Here is a 15,650-nt window from a genome sequence, read left to right on the forward strand (position 1 = left end):
GGACGGGCTGCCGAGTGCCGACACAGAGGTAGCCACAGCCGTGAACTACCGCACTGTACTGTGTCTGCTGCTAATATAGACTGGTTGATAAAGAGATAGTATACTCGTAACTAGTATGTATGTATAAAGAAAGAAAAAAAAACCACGGTTAGGTGGTATATACAATTATGGACGGGCTGCCGAGTGCCGACACAGAGGTAGCCACAGCCGTGAACTACCGCACTGTACTGTGTCTGCTGCTAATATATAGACTGGTTGATAAAGAGATAGTATACTCGTAACTAGTATGTATGTATAAAGAAAGAAAAAAAAACCACGGTTAGGTGGTATATACAATTATGGACGGGCTGCCGAGTGCCGACACAGAGGTAGCCACAGCCGTGAACTACCGCACTGTACTGTGTCTGCTGCTAATATATAGACTGGTTGATAAAGAGATAGTATACTCGTAACTAGTATGTATGTATAAAGAAAGAAAAAAAAACCACGGTTAGGTGGTATATACAATTATGGACGGGCTGCCGAGTGCCGACACAGAGGTAGCCACAGCCGTGAACTACCGCACTGTACTGTGTCTGCTGCTAATATAGACTGGTTGATAAAGAGATAGTATACTCGTAACTAGTATGTATGTATAAAGAAAGAAAAAAAAACCACGGTTAGGTGGTATATACAATTATGGACGGGCTGCCGAGTGCCGACACAGAGGTAGCCACAGCCGTGAACTACCGCACTGTACTGTGTCTGCTGCTAATATAGACTGGTTGATAAAGAGATAGTATACTCGTAACTAGTATGACTATAAAGAAAGAAAAAAAAACCACGGTTAGGTGGTATATACAATTATGGACGGGCTGCCGAGTGCCGACACAGAGGTAGCCACAGCCGTGAACTACCGCACTGTACTGTGTCTGCTGCTAATATAGACTGGTTGATAAAGAGATAGTATACTACTAATATTATATATACTGGTGGTCAGGTCACTGGTCACTAGTCACACTGGCAGTGGCACTCCTGCAGCAAAAGTGTGCACTGTTTAATTTTAATATAATATTATGTACTCCTGGCTCCTGCTATAACCTATAACTGGCACTGCAGTGCTCCCCAGTCTCCCCCACAATTATAAGCTGTGTGAGCTGAGCACAGTCAGATATATATATATATACATTGATGCAGCACACTGGGCTGAGCAGTGCACACAGATATGGTATGTGACTGAGTCACTGTGTGTATCGTTTTTTTCAGGCAGAGAACGGATATATTAAATAAAACAAACAACTGCACTGTCTGGTGGTCACTGTGGTCGTCAGTCACTAAACTCTGCACTCTCTTCTACAGTATCACAGCCTCAGGTCAATCTCTCTCTCTCTCTCTCAACCCTAATCTAAATGGAGAGGACGCCAGCCACGTCCTCTCCCTATCAATCTCAATGCACGTGTGAAAATGGCGGCGACGCGCGGCTCCTTATATAGAATCCGAGTCTCGCGAGAATCCGACAGCGTCATGATGACGTTCGGGCGCGCTCGGGTTAACCGAGCAAGGCGGGAGGATCCGAGTCTGCTCGGACCCGTGAAAAAAACATGAAGTTCGTGCGGGTTCGGATTCAGAGAAACCGAACCCGCTCATCTCTAGTAGGAAGAACTGCTAATTATTTTCAAAATGTTGGCAGTTACATCCAACCCATTGATAACTTAATAACTTGAAAATTTAAACCCAGGCAATGATATATATATATATATATATATATACACACACAGAGGCAGAACTCTGGGAGGCAACAGAGTCAGATGACACCGGGCTCCTGCTTTGAAGGGGGGCACCTCTCCTCCTGTTACATGTGTTCAGCGACATTAATCAATTAAGTTAATTGACAGTAGCCGGTATCTCTTCCGTAGCCGACTTCCACACTAGTCACTACACCTTACAAATCACACCCTCTTTATTATAGATATACTGGAAGCAGACACCTTACTGATGAAGCTATTTGTTCCTATAAAGGAAGCATGAGAATTCTAACTATATGAAGTTATTTCTCTGACAATTACACGTAACTTCATATAGTTAGAATTCTCATACTTCCTATGCAAGAGCAGATATCTCCATCAGTAAGGTGCATGCTACCAGTGTAAAAGGTTGTGGGTTCTAATCCTGGGTATGACACTTGCAAATTAATTGTCAGAGAAGTAATCAGCATTGTGAGTGACTGAGCTGATCTATGTAGTGTGTGGTTGGACCCATACATAGATCTGCCTAGTTGCAACGGTTTTGTTGTATATTCATATAGTTAGAATTAGAGATGAGCGGGTTCACTTTTACTCTGTGTTATCGGATCTCGAAACGGCATCTTATTGGCTCACGGATGATATATAGGGGGGGTGAGGGGGGGGGGCACCAAAATTTTTCTTACCTCCGGGAAACTAGGATAAACTTACGCCACTGTATATATATATATATATATATATATATATATATATATATATTAGTGATGTGCACCGGAAATTGTTTTAGTTTTGGGTTCGGTTCCGCGGACGTGTTTTGGGTTCGGACGCATTTTGGCAAAACCTCACCGGAAATTTTTTGTCGGATTCGGGTGTGTTTTGGATTCGGGTGTTTTTTTTTTCAAAAAACACTAAAAAACAGCTTAAATCATAGAATTTGGGGGTCATTTTGATCCCATAGTATTATTAACCTCAATAACCATAATTTCCACTCATTTTCAGTCTATTCTGAACACCTCACATCTCACAATATTATTTTTAGTCCAAAAATTTGCACCGAGGTCACTGGATGGCTAAGCTAAGCGACACAAGTGGCCAACACAAACACCTGGCCCATCTAGGAGTGGCACTGCAGTGTCAGGCAGTATGGCACTTCAAAAAAATAGTCCCCAAACAGCACATGATGCAAAGAAAAAAAGAGGCGCAATGAGATAGCTGTGTGACTAAGCTAAGCGACCCTAGTGGCCGACACAAACACCTGGCCCATCTAGGAGTGGCACTGCAGTGTCAGACAGGATGGCACTTCAAAAAAATAGTCCCCAAACAGCACATGATGCAAAGAAAAACAAGAGGCGCAATGAGGTAGCTGTGTGACTAAGCTAAGCGACCCTAGTGGCCGACACAAACACCTGGCCCATCTAGGAGTGGCACTGCAGTGTCAGACAGGATGGCACTTGAAAAAAATAGTCCCCAAACAGCACATGATGCAAAGAAAAAAAGAGGCGCAATGAGTTAGCTGTGTGACTAAGTTAAGCGACCCAAGTGGCCGACACAAACACCTGGCCCATCTAGGAGTGGCACTGCAGTGTCAGACAGGATGGCACTTGAAAAAAATAGTCCCCAAACAGCACATGATGCAAAGAAAAAAAGAGGCGCAATGAGGTAGCTGTGTGACTAAGCTAAGCGACCCTAGTGGGCGACACAAACACCTGGCCCATCTAGGAGTGGCACTGCAGTGTCAGACAGGATGGCACTTAAAAAAAATAGTCCCCAAACAGCACATGATGCAAAGAAAAAAAGAGGCGCAATGAGGTAGCTGTGTGACTAAGTTAAGCGACCCAAGTGGCCGACACAAACACCTGGCCCATCTAGGAGTGGCACTGCAGTGTCAGACAGGATGGCACTTCAAAAAAATAGTCCCCAAACAGCACATGATGCAAAGAAAAAAAGAGGCGCAATGAGGTAGCTGTGTGACTAAGCTAAGCGACCCAAGTGGCCGACACAAACACCTGGCCCATCTAGGAGTGGCACTACAGTGTCAGATAGGATGGCAGATTTAAAAAATAGTACCCAAACAGCACATGATGCAAATAAAAAAAGAGGTGCACCAAGGTCGCTGGATGGCTAAGCTAAGCGACCCAAGTGGCCGACACAAACACCTGGCCCATCTAGGAGTGGCACTGCAGTGTCAGACAGGATGGCAGATTTAAAAAATAGTCCCCAAACAGCACATGATGCAAAGAAAAAAAGAGGCGCAATGAGGTAGCTGTGTGACTAAGCTAAGCGACCCTAGTGGCCGACACAAACACCTGGCCCATCTAGGAGTGGCACTGCAGTGTCAGACAGGATGGCACTTGAAAAAAATAGTCCCCAAACAGCACACGATGCAAAGAAAAAAAGAGGCGCAATGAGGTAGCTGTGTGACTAAGCTAAGCGACCCTAGTGGCCGACACAAACACCTGGCCAATCTAGGAGTGGCACTGCAGTGTCAGACAGGATGGCACTTGAAAAAAATAGTCCCCAAACAGCACATGATGCAAAGAAAAAAAGAGGCGCAATGAGTTAGCTGTGTGACTAAGCTCAGCGACCCAAGTGGCCGACACAAACACCTGGCCCATCTAGGAGTGGCACTGCAGTGTCAGACAGGATGGCACTTGAAAAAAATAGTCCCCAAACAGCACATGATGCAAAGAAAAAAAGAGGCGCAATGAGGTAGCTGTGTGACTAAGCTAAGCGACCCTAGTGGCCGACACAAACACCCAGCCAATCTAGGAGTGGCACTGCAGTGTCAGACAGGATGGCACTTGAAAAAAATAGTCCCCAAACAGCACATGATGTAAAGAAAAAAAGAGGCGCAATGAGGTAGCTATGTGACTAAGATCAGCGACCCAAGTGGCCGACACAAACACCTGGCCCATCTAGGAGTGGCACTGCAGTGTCAGACAGGATGGCACTTCAAAAAAATAGTCCCCAAACAGCACATGATGCAAAGAAAAAAAGAGGCGCAATGAGGTAGCTGTGTGACTAAGCTAAGCGACCCAAGTGGCCGACACAAACACCTGGCCCATCTAGGAGTGGCACTACAGTGTCAGATAGGATGGCAGATTTAAAAAATAGTCCCCAAACAGCACATGATGCAAAGAAAAAAAGAGGTGCACCAAGGTCGCTGGATGGCTAAGCTAAGCGACCCAAGTGGCCGACACAAACACCTGGCCCATCTAGGAGTGGCACTGCAGTGTCAGACAGGATGGCAGATTTAAAAAATAGTCCCCAAACAGCACATGATGCAAAGAAAAAAAGAGGCGCAATGAGGTAGCTGTGTGACTAAGCTAAGCGACCCTAGTGGCCGACACAAACACCTGGCCCATCTAGGAGTGGCACTGCAGTGTCAGACAGGATGGCACTTGAAAAAAATAGTCCCCAAACAGCACATGATGCAAAGAAAAAAAGAGGCGCAATGAGGTAGCTGTGTGACTAAGCTAAGCGACCCTAGTGGTCGACACAAACACCTGGCCCATCTAGGAGAGGCACTGCAGTGTCAGACAGGATGGCACTTGAAAAAAATAGTCCCCAAACAGCACATGATGCAAAGAAAAAAAGAGGCGCAATGAGGTAGCTGTGTGACTAAGCTCAGCGACCCAAGTGGCCGACACAAACACCTGGCCCATCTAGAAATGGCACTGCAGTGTCAGACAGGATGGCACTTGAAAAAAATAGTCCCCAAACAGCACATGATGCAAAGAAAAAAAGAGGCGCAATGAGGTAGCTGTGTGACTAAGCTAAGCGACCCTAGTGGCCGACACAAACACCTAGCCCATCTAGGAGTGGCACTGCAGTGTCACACAGGATGGCACTTGAAAAAAATAGTCCCCAAACAGCACATGATGTAATGAAAAAAAGAGGCGCAATGAGGTAGCTATGTGACTAAGATCAGCGACCCAAGTGGCCGACACAAACACCTGGCCCATCTAGGAGTGGCACTGCAGTGTCAGACAGGATGGCACTTGAAAAAAATAGTTCCCAAACAGCACATGATGCAAAGAAAAAAAGAGGCGCAATGAGTTAGCTGTGTGACTAAGTTAAGCGACCCAAGTGGCCGACACAAACACCTGGCCCATCTAGGAGTGGCACTGCAGTGTCAGACAGGATGGCACTTGAAAAAAATAGTCCCCAAACAGCACATGATGCAAAGAAAAAAAGAGGCGCAATGAGGTAGCTGTGTGACTAAGCTAAGCGACCCTAGTGGGCGACACAAACACCTGGCCCATCTAGGAGTGGCACTGCAGTGTCAGACAGGATGGCACTTAAAAAAAATAGTCCCCAAACAGCACATGATGCAAAGAAAAAAAGAGGCGCAATGAGGTAGCTGTGTGACTAAGTTAAGCGACCCAAGTGGCCGACACAAACACCTGGCCCATCTAGGAGTGGCACTGCAGTGTCAGACAGGATGGCACTTCAAAAAAATAGTCCCCAAACAGCACATGATGCAAAGAAAAAAAGAGGCGCAATGAGGTAGCTGTGTGACTAAGCTAAGCGACCCAAGTGGCCGACACAAACACCTGGCCCATCTAGGAGTGGCACTACAGTGTCAGATAGGATGGCAGATTTAAAAAATAGTACCCAAACAGCACATGATGCAAATAAAAAAAGAGGTGCACCAAGGTCGCTGGATGGCTAAGCTAAGCGACCCAAGTGGCCGACACAAACACCTGGCCCATCTAGGAGTGGCACTGCAGTGTCAGACAGGATGGCAGATTTAAAAAATAGTCCCCAAACAGCACATGATGCAAAGAAAAAAAGAGGCGCAATGAGGTAGCTGTGTGACTAAGCTAAGCGACCCTAGTGGCCGACACAAACACCTGGCCCATCTAGGAGTGGCACTGCAGTGTCAGACAGGATGGCACTTGAAAAAAATAGTCCCCAAACAGCACACGATGCAAAGAAAAAAAGAGGCGCAATGAGGTAGCTGTGTGACTAAGCTAAGCGACCCTAGTGGCCGACACAAACACCTGGCCCATCTAGGAGTGGCACTGCAGTGTCAGACAGGATGGCACTTGAAAAAAATAGTCCCCAAACAGCACATGATGCAAAGAAAAAAAGAGGCGCAATGAGTTAGCTGTGTGACTAAGCTCAGCGACCCAAGTGGCCGACACAAACACCTGGCCCATCTAGGAGTGGCACTGCAGTGTCAGACAGGATGGCACTTGAAAAAAATAGTCCCCAAACAGCACATGATGCAAAGAAAAAAAGAGGCGCAATGAGGTAGCTGTGTGACTAAGCTAAGCGACCCTAGTGGCCGACACAAACACCTAGCCAATCTAGGAGTGGCACTGCAGTGTCAGACAGGATGGCACTTGAAAAAAATAGTCCCCAAACAGCACATGATGTAAAGAAAAAAAGAGGCGCAATGAGGTAGCTATGTGACTAAGATCAGCGACCCAAGTGGCCGACACAAACACCTGGCCCATCTAGGAGTGGCACTGCAGTGTCAGACAGGATGGCACTTCAAAAAAATAGTCCCCAAACAGCACATGATGCAAAGAAAAAAAGAGGCGCAATGAGGTAGCTGTGTGACTAAGCTAAGCGACCCAAGTGGCCGACACAAACACCTGGCCCATCTAGGAGTGGCACTACAGTGTCAGATAGGATGGCAGATTTAAAAAATAGTCCCCAAACAGCACATGATGCAAAGAAAAAAAGAGGTGCACCAAGGTCGCTGGATGGCTAAGCTAAGCGACCCAAGTGGCCGACACAAACACCTGGCCCATCTAGGAGTGGCACTGCAGTGTCAGACAGGATGGCAGATTTAAAAAATAGTCCCCAAACAGCACATGATGCAAAGAAAAAAAGAGGCGCAATGAGGTAGCTGTGTGACTAAGCTAAGCGACCCTAGTGGCCGACACAAACACCTGGCCCATCTAGGAGTGGCACTGCAGTGTCAGACAGGATGGCACTTGAAAAAAATAGTCCCCAAACAGCACATGATGCAAAGAAAAAAAGAGGCGCAATGAGGTAGCTGTGTGACTAAGCTAAGCGACCCTAGTGGTCGACACAAACACCTGGCCCATCTAGGAGAGGCACTGCAGTGTCAGACAGGATGGCACTTGAAAAAAATAGTCCCCAAACAGCACATGATGCAAAGAAAAAAAGAGGCGCAATGAGGTAGCTGTGTGACTAAGCTCAGCGACCCAAGTGGCCGACACAAACACCTGGCCCATCTAGAAATGGCACTGCAGTGTCAGACAGGATGGCACTTGAAAAAAATAGTCCCCAAACAGCACATGATGCAAAGAAAAAAAGAGGCGCAATGAGGTAGCTGTGTGACTAAGCTAAGCGACCCTAGTGGCCGACACAAACACCTAGCCCATCTAGGAGTGGCACTGCAGTGTCACACAGGATGGCACTTGAAAAAAATAGTCCCCAAACAGCACATGATGTAATGAAAAAAAGAGGCGCAATGAGGTAGCTATGTGACTAAGATCAGCGACCCAAGTGGCCGACACAAACACCTGGCCCATCTAGGAGTGGCACTGCAGTGTCAGACAGGATGGCACTTGAAAAAAATAGTCCCCAAACAGCACATGATGCAAAGAAAAAAAGAGGCGCAATGAGGTAGCTGTGTGACTAAGCTAAGCGACCCAAGTGGCCGACACAAACACCTGGCCCATCTAGGAGTGGCACTACAGTGTCAGATAGGATGGCAGATTTAAAAAATAGTCCCCAAACAGCACATGATGCAAAGAAAAAAAGAGGTGCACCAAGGTCGCTGGATGGCTAAGCTAAGCGACCCAAGTGGCCGACACAAACACCAGGCCCATCTAGGAGTGGCACTGCAGTGTCAGACAGGATGGCAGATTTAAAAAATAGTCCCCAAACAGCACATGATGCAAAGAAAAAAAGAGGCGCAATGAGGTAGCTGTGTAACTAAGCTAAGCGACCCTAGTGGCCGACACAAACACCTGGCCCATCTAGGAGTGGCACTGCAGTGTCAGACAGGATGGCACTTGAAAAAAATAGTCCCCAAACAGCACATGATGCAAAGAAAAAAAGAGGCGCAATGAGGTAGCTGTGTGACTAAGCTAAGCGACCCTAGTGGCCGACACAAACACCTGGCCCATCTAGGAGAGGCACTGCAGTGTCAGACAGGATGGCACTTGAAAAAAATAGTCCCCAAACAGCACATGATGCAAAGAAAAAAAGAGGCGCAATGAGGTAGCTGTGTGACTAAGCTCAGCGACCCAAGTGGCCGACACAAACACCTGGCCCATCTAGGAGTGGCACTGCAGTGTCAGACAGGATGGCACTTGAAAAAAATAGTCCCCAAACAGCACATGATGCAAAGAAAAAAAGAGGCGCAATGAGGTAGCTGTGTGACTAAGCTAAGCGACCCTAGTGGCCGACACAAACACCTAGCCCATCTAGGAGTGGCACTGCAGTGTCAGACAGGATGGCACTTGAAAAAAATAGTCCCCAAACAGCACATGATGTAATGAAAAAAAGAGGCGCAATGAGGTAGCTATGTGACTAAGATCAGCGACCCAAGTGGCCGACACAAACACCTGGCCCATCTAGGAGTGGCACTGCAGTGTCAGACAGGATGGCATTTGAAAAAAATAGTCCCCAAACAGCACATGATGCAAAGAAAAAAAGAGGCGTAATGATGTAGCTGTGTGACTAAGCTAAGCGACCCTAGTGGCCGACACAAACACCTGGCCCATCTAGGAGTGGCACTGCAGTGTCAGACAGGAAGGCACTTGAAAAAAATAGTCCCCAAACAGCACATGATGCAAAGAAAAAAAGAGGCGCAATGAGGTAGCTGTGTGACTAAGCTCAGCGACCCAAGTGGCCAACACAAACACCTGGCCCATCTAGGAGTGGCACTGCAGTGTCAGACAGGATGGCACTTGAAAAAAATAGTCCCCAAACAGCACATGATGCAAAGAAAAAAAGAGGCGCAATGAGGTAGCTGTGTGACTAAGCTCAGCGACCCAAGTGGCCGACACAAACACCTGGCCCATCTAGGAGTGACACTGCAGTGTCAGGCAGGATGGCCCTTCAAAAAAATACTCCCCAAACAGCACATGATGCAAAGAAAAATGAAAGAAAAAAGAGGTGCAAGATGGAATTGTCCTTGGGCCCTCCCATCCACCCTTATGTTGTATAAACAGGACATGCACACTTTAATGAACCCATCATTTCAGCGACAGGGTCTGCCACACGACTGTGACTGAAATGACTGGTTGGTTTGGGCCCCCACCAAAAAAGAAGCAATCAATCTCTCCTTGCACAAACTGGCTCTACAGAGGCAAGATGTCCACCTCATCATCATCGTCCGATTCATCACCCCTTTCACTGTGTACATCCCCCTCCTCACAGATTATTAATTCGTCCCCACTGGAATCCACCATCTCAGGTCCCCGTGTACTTTCTGGAGGCAATTGCTGCTGGTGAATGTCTCCACGGAGGAATTGATTATAATTCATTTTAATGAACATCATCTCCACATTTTCTGGAAGTAACCTCGTACGCCGATTGCTAACAAGGTGAGCGGCTGCACTAAACACTCTTTCGGAGTACACACTGGAGTGAGGGCAACTTAGGTAGAATAAAGCCAGTTTCTGCAAGGGCCTCCAAATTGCCTATTTTTCCTGCCAGTATACGTACGGACTGTCTGACGTGCCTACTTGGATGCGGTCACTCATATAATCCTCCACCATTTTTTCAATGGTGAGAGCATCATATGCAGTGACAGTAGACGACATGTCAGTAATCGTTGGCAGGTCCTTCTGTCCGGACCAGATGTCAGCACTCGCTGCAGACTGCCCTGCATCACCGCCAGTGAGTGGGCTCGGAATTCTTAGCCTTTTCCTCGCACCCCCAGTTGCGGGAGAACGTGAAGGAGGAGCTGTTGACGGGTCACGTTCCGCTTGACTTGACAATTTTCTCACCAGCAGGTCTTTGAACCCCTGCAGACTTGAGTCTGCCGAAAAGAGAGATACAACGTAGGTTTTAAATCTAGGATCGAGCACGGTGGCCAAAATGTAGTGCTCTGATTTCAACAGATTGACCACCCGTGAATCCTGGTTAAGCGAATGAAGGGCTCCATCCACAAGTCCCACGTGCCTAGCGGAATCGCTCTGTTTTAGCTCCTCCTTCAATGTCTCCAGCTTCTTCTGCAAAGGCCTGATGAGGGGAATGACCTGACTCAGGCTGGCAGTGTCTGAACTAACTTCACGTGTGGCAAGTTCAAAGGGTTGCAGAACCTTGCACAACGTTGAAATCATTCTCCACTGCGCTTGAGACAGGTGCATTCCACCTCCTTTGCCTATATCGTGGCCAGATGTTTAGGCTTGAATGGCCTTTTGCTGCTCTTCCATCCTCTGAAGCATATAGAGGGTTGAATTCCACCTCGTTACCACCTCTTGCTTCAGATGATGGCAGGGCAGGTTCAGGTATTTTTGGTGGTGCTCCAGTCTTCTGTACGCGGTGCCTGAACGCCGAAAGTGGCCCACAATTCTTCGGGCCACCGACAGCATCTCTTGCACGCCCCTGTCGTTTTTTAAATAATTCTGCACCACCAAATTCAAGGTATGTGCAAAACATGGGACGTGCTGGAATTTGCCCAGATGTAATGCACGCACAATATTGCTGGCGTTGTTCGATGTCACAAATCCACAGGAGAGTCCAATTGGGGTAAGCCATTCTGCGATGATCTTCCTCAGTTGCCGTAAGAGGTTTCAGCTGTGTGCGTATTCTGGAAAGCGGTGATACAAAGCGTAGCCTGCCTAGGAACGAGTTGGCGTTTGCAAGATGCTGCTACTGGTGCCGCCGCTGCTGTTCTTGCTGCGGGAGGCAATACATCTACCCAGTGGGCTGTCACAGTCATATAGTCCTGAGTCTGCCCTGCTCCACTTGTCCACATGTCCGTGGTTAAGTGGACATTGGGTACAACTGCATTTTTTAGGACACTGGTGAGTCTTTTTCTGAGGTCTGTGTACATTTTCGGTATCGCCTGCCTAGAGAAATGGAACCTAGATGGTATTTGTTACCGGGGACACAGTACCTCAATCAAGTCTATAGTTGCCTCTGAATTAACGATGGATACCGGAACCACGTTTCTCACCGCCCAGGCTGCCAAGGCCTCAGTTATCCACTTTGCAGCAGGATGACTACTGTGATATTTTTTCTTCCTCGCAAAGGGCTGTTGGACAGTCAATTGCTTACTGGAAGTAGTACAAGTGGTCATCCGACTTCCCCTCTGGGATGACGATCGACTCCCAGCAGCAACAACAGCAGCGCCAGCAGCAGTAGGCGTTACACTCAAGGATGCATCGGAGGAATCCCAGGCAGGAGAGGACTCGTCAGACTTGCCAGTGACATGGCCTGCAGGACTATTGGCTTTCCTGGGTAAGGAGGAAATTGACACTGAGGGAGTTGGTGGTGTGGTTTGCAGGAGCTTGGTTACAAGAGGAAGGGATTTAGTGGTCAGTGGACTGCTTCCGCTGTCACCCAAAGTTTTTGAACTTGTCACTGACTTATAATGAATGCGCTGCAGGTGACGTATAAGGGAGGATGTTCCGAGGTGGTTAACGTCCTTACCCCTACTTATTACAGCTTGACAAAGGCAACACACGGCTTGACACCTGTTGTCCGCATTTGTGTTGAAATAATTCCACACCGAAGAGCTGATTTTTTTTGTATTTTGACCAGGCATGTCAAGGGCCATATTCCTCCCATGGACAACAGGTGTCTCCCCGGGTGCCTGACTTAAACAAACCACCTCACCATCAGAATCCTCCTTGTCAATTTCCTCCCCAGCGCCAGCAACACCCATATCCTCATCCTGGTGTACTTCAACAGTGACATCTTCAATTTGACTATCAGGAACTGGACTGCGGGTGCTCCTACCAGCACTTGCAGGGGGCGTGCAAATGGTGGAAGGTGCAAGCTCTTCCCGTCCAGTGTTGGGAAGGTCAGGCATCGCAACCGACACAATTGGACTCTCCTTGGGGATTTGTGATTTCGAAGAACGCACAGTTCTTTGCTGTGCTTTTGCCAGCTTAAGTCTTTTCTTTTTTCTAGCGAGAGGATGAGTGCTTCCATCCTCATGTGAAGCTGAACCACTAGCCATGAACATAGGCCAGGGCCTCAGCCGTTCCTTGCCACTCTGTGTCGTAAATGGCATATTGGCAAGTTTACGCTTTTCCTCAGACGCTTTTAATTTTGATTTTTGAGGCATTTTACTGATCTTTTGTGTTTTGGATTTTACATGCTCTGTACTATGACATTGGGCATCGGCCTTGGCAGACAACGTTGATGGCATTTCATCGTCTCGGCCATGACTAGTGGCAGCAGCTTCAGCACGAGGTGGAAGTGGATCTTGATCTTTCCCTATTTTTTTAACCTCCACATTTTTGTTCTCCATATTTTAATGCGCACAACTAAAAGGCACCACAGGTATACAATGTAGATGGATGGATAGTATACTTTATGGATGACGAGTGATGACACAGAGGTAGGTACAGCAGTGGCCTACCGTACTGCTATTTACAGTATAATGGACCTGGTGGACACTGTCAGCAGACTGCTAAGCTACTAGTATAAAAAAAAAAGCCACCACAGGTATACAATGTAGATGGATGGATAGTATACTTTATGGATGACGAGTGACGACACAGAGTTAGGTACAGCTGTTGCCTACCGTACTGCTATATACAGTATAATGGACCTGGTGGACACTGTCAGCAGACTGCTAAACTACTAGTATAAAAAAAAAACCCACCACTGGTATACAATGTAGATGGATGGATAGTATACTTTATGGATGACGAGTGACGACACAGAGGTAGGTACAGCAGTGGCCTACCGTACTGCTATATACAGTATAATGGACCTGGTGGACACTGTCAGCAGACTGCTAAACTACTAGTATAAAAAAAAAGCCACACAGGTATACAATGTAAATGGATGGATAGTATACTTTATGGATGACGAGTGACGATACAGAGGTAGGTACAGCAGTATAATGGACCTGGTGGACACTGTCAGCAGACTGCTAAACTACTAGTATAAAAAAAAGCCACCACAGGTATACAATGTAGATGGATGGATAGCATACTTTATGGATGACGAGTGACGACACAGAGGTAGGTACAGCAGTGGCCTACCGTACTGCTATATACAGTAAAATGGACCTGGTGGACACTGTCAGCAGACTGCTAAACTACTAGTATTAAAAAAAAAAGCCACCACATGTATACAATGTAGATGGATGGATAGTATACTTTATGGATGACGAGTGATGACACAGAGGTAGGTACAGCAGTGGCCTACCGTACTGCTATATACAGTATAATGGACCTGGTGGACACTGTCAGCAGACTGCTAAACTACTAGTATAAAAAAAAAGCAACAGGAGTGTTTTTCAGGCAGACAAACGTATACTGGTGGTCACTGTCAGCAAAACTCTGCACTGTACTCCTGCTATAGCTGCTCCCCAGTCCCCACAATTAAGCAGTGTGAGCACTCAGCACAGATATATCATGCAGCACACTGAGCACAGATATGGTATGGAGCGTTTTTTCAGGCAGAGAAGAGAACGGATAAAAAACTGGTGGTCACTATCAGCAAAACTCTGCACTGTACTCCTCCTAACAGTTGCTCCCCAATCCTCCCCACAATAGTAAAATAAACAAGCAAAGCAAAGCAATCAGATCAACTGTAGTGTCTCGTATAAACGGAGAGGACGCCAGCCACGTCCTCTCCCTATCAATCTCAATGCACGTGTGAAAATGGCGGCGACGCGCGGCTGCTTATAGAATCCGAATCTCGCGAGAATCCGACAGCGGGATGACGACGTATGGGCGCGCTCGGGTTAGCCGAGCAAGGCGGGAGGATCCGAGTCTGCTCGGACCAGTGTAAAAAAAGGTAAAGCTCGGGTGGGTTCGGTTTCTCGGAAACCGAACCCGCTCATCACTAATATATATATATATATATATAAACTCTTCCAAATAAGGCACTCCACGGTCTTTCTTCAGAAATAATAACAGCTCACTGCAGTGAGCTGTTATTATTTCTGAAGAAAGACCGTGGAGTGCCTTATTTTGAAGAGTTTGTATGACATCATAAAGAGCACCGCGGCAGCTGCATTGAAGTGAGAGTGCCGGTTGATAGCCTGTGTATATATATATATATATATATATATATATATAATACATGCTGCAGTGATATCTCTTATATAATGGCCTAGAGTGACTGTGTGTATAACGCTGGGCGTGGCTAGGAGCTCTCATTGGGTTAGCAGCAGGTCTATCACACCCAGTCCACAGCTGATTGGGCGAGAAACGCCCTCCCATTACATCCAGTGGGAGGCTCTGCCCTTTGGCTGCTGTGTGTTTCCAGAGCAGGATTATCAATGTGGTGGATGGAGCCCCATCCATGGCTCTCCCACACCCACCCCCTCCATCACCCCGCGGTGGCTCCGGACCCCCTCCCCCACCCGCAGCACACCCGTCCCTCCCCCACCCACGGCATCAGCGCACCCGCCCATCCCCCACCCGCGGCATCCTCGCAACCACTCCTCCCCCACCTGCGGTGGCTCCGGACCCCCACCCACGGCACCCACAAACCCGTCCCTCCCCCACTCGTGGCGCCACCGCGCCAGCCCATTTCCCACCCACGGAACCCCACAACTGCCCCTCCCCCATCCGCATCTCCCCCGCACCCACCACTCCCCCAACCAAAGCACCTAGTAGGTTATTCATCAGGCCGTGTGCGCTGTTCACGCCGTTGCAAGGGGCTATGACCCCTTAACCATCGCACGCCATTTGTCCGTGCAATAGTTAACCACTCACACAATTATGATTGAAGGTAATACTCCATATAATACAAATATTGCATGCCACAAGGGCATGCAAGGGTTAAGGGGGCATA

The sequence above is a fragment of the Pseudophryne corroboree genome, chromosome 8 (assembly GCF_028390025.1).
Source record: "Pseudophryne corroboree isolate aPseCor3 chromosome 8, aPseCor3.hap2, whole genome shotgun sequence".
Classification (NCBI taxonomy): Eukaryota; Metazoa; Chordata; class Amphibia; order Anura; family Myobatrachidae; genus Pseudophryne; species Pseudophryne corroboree.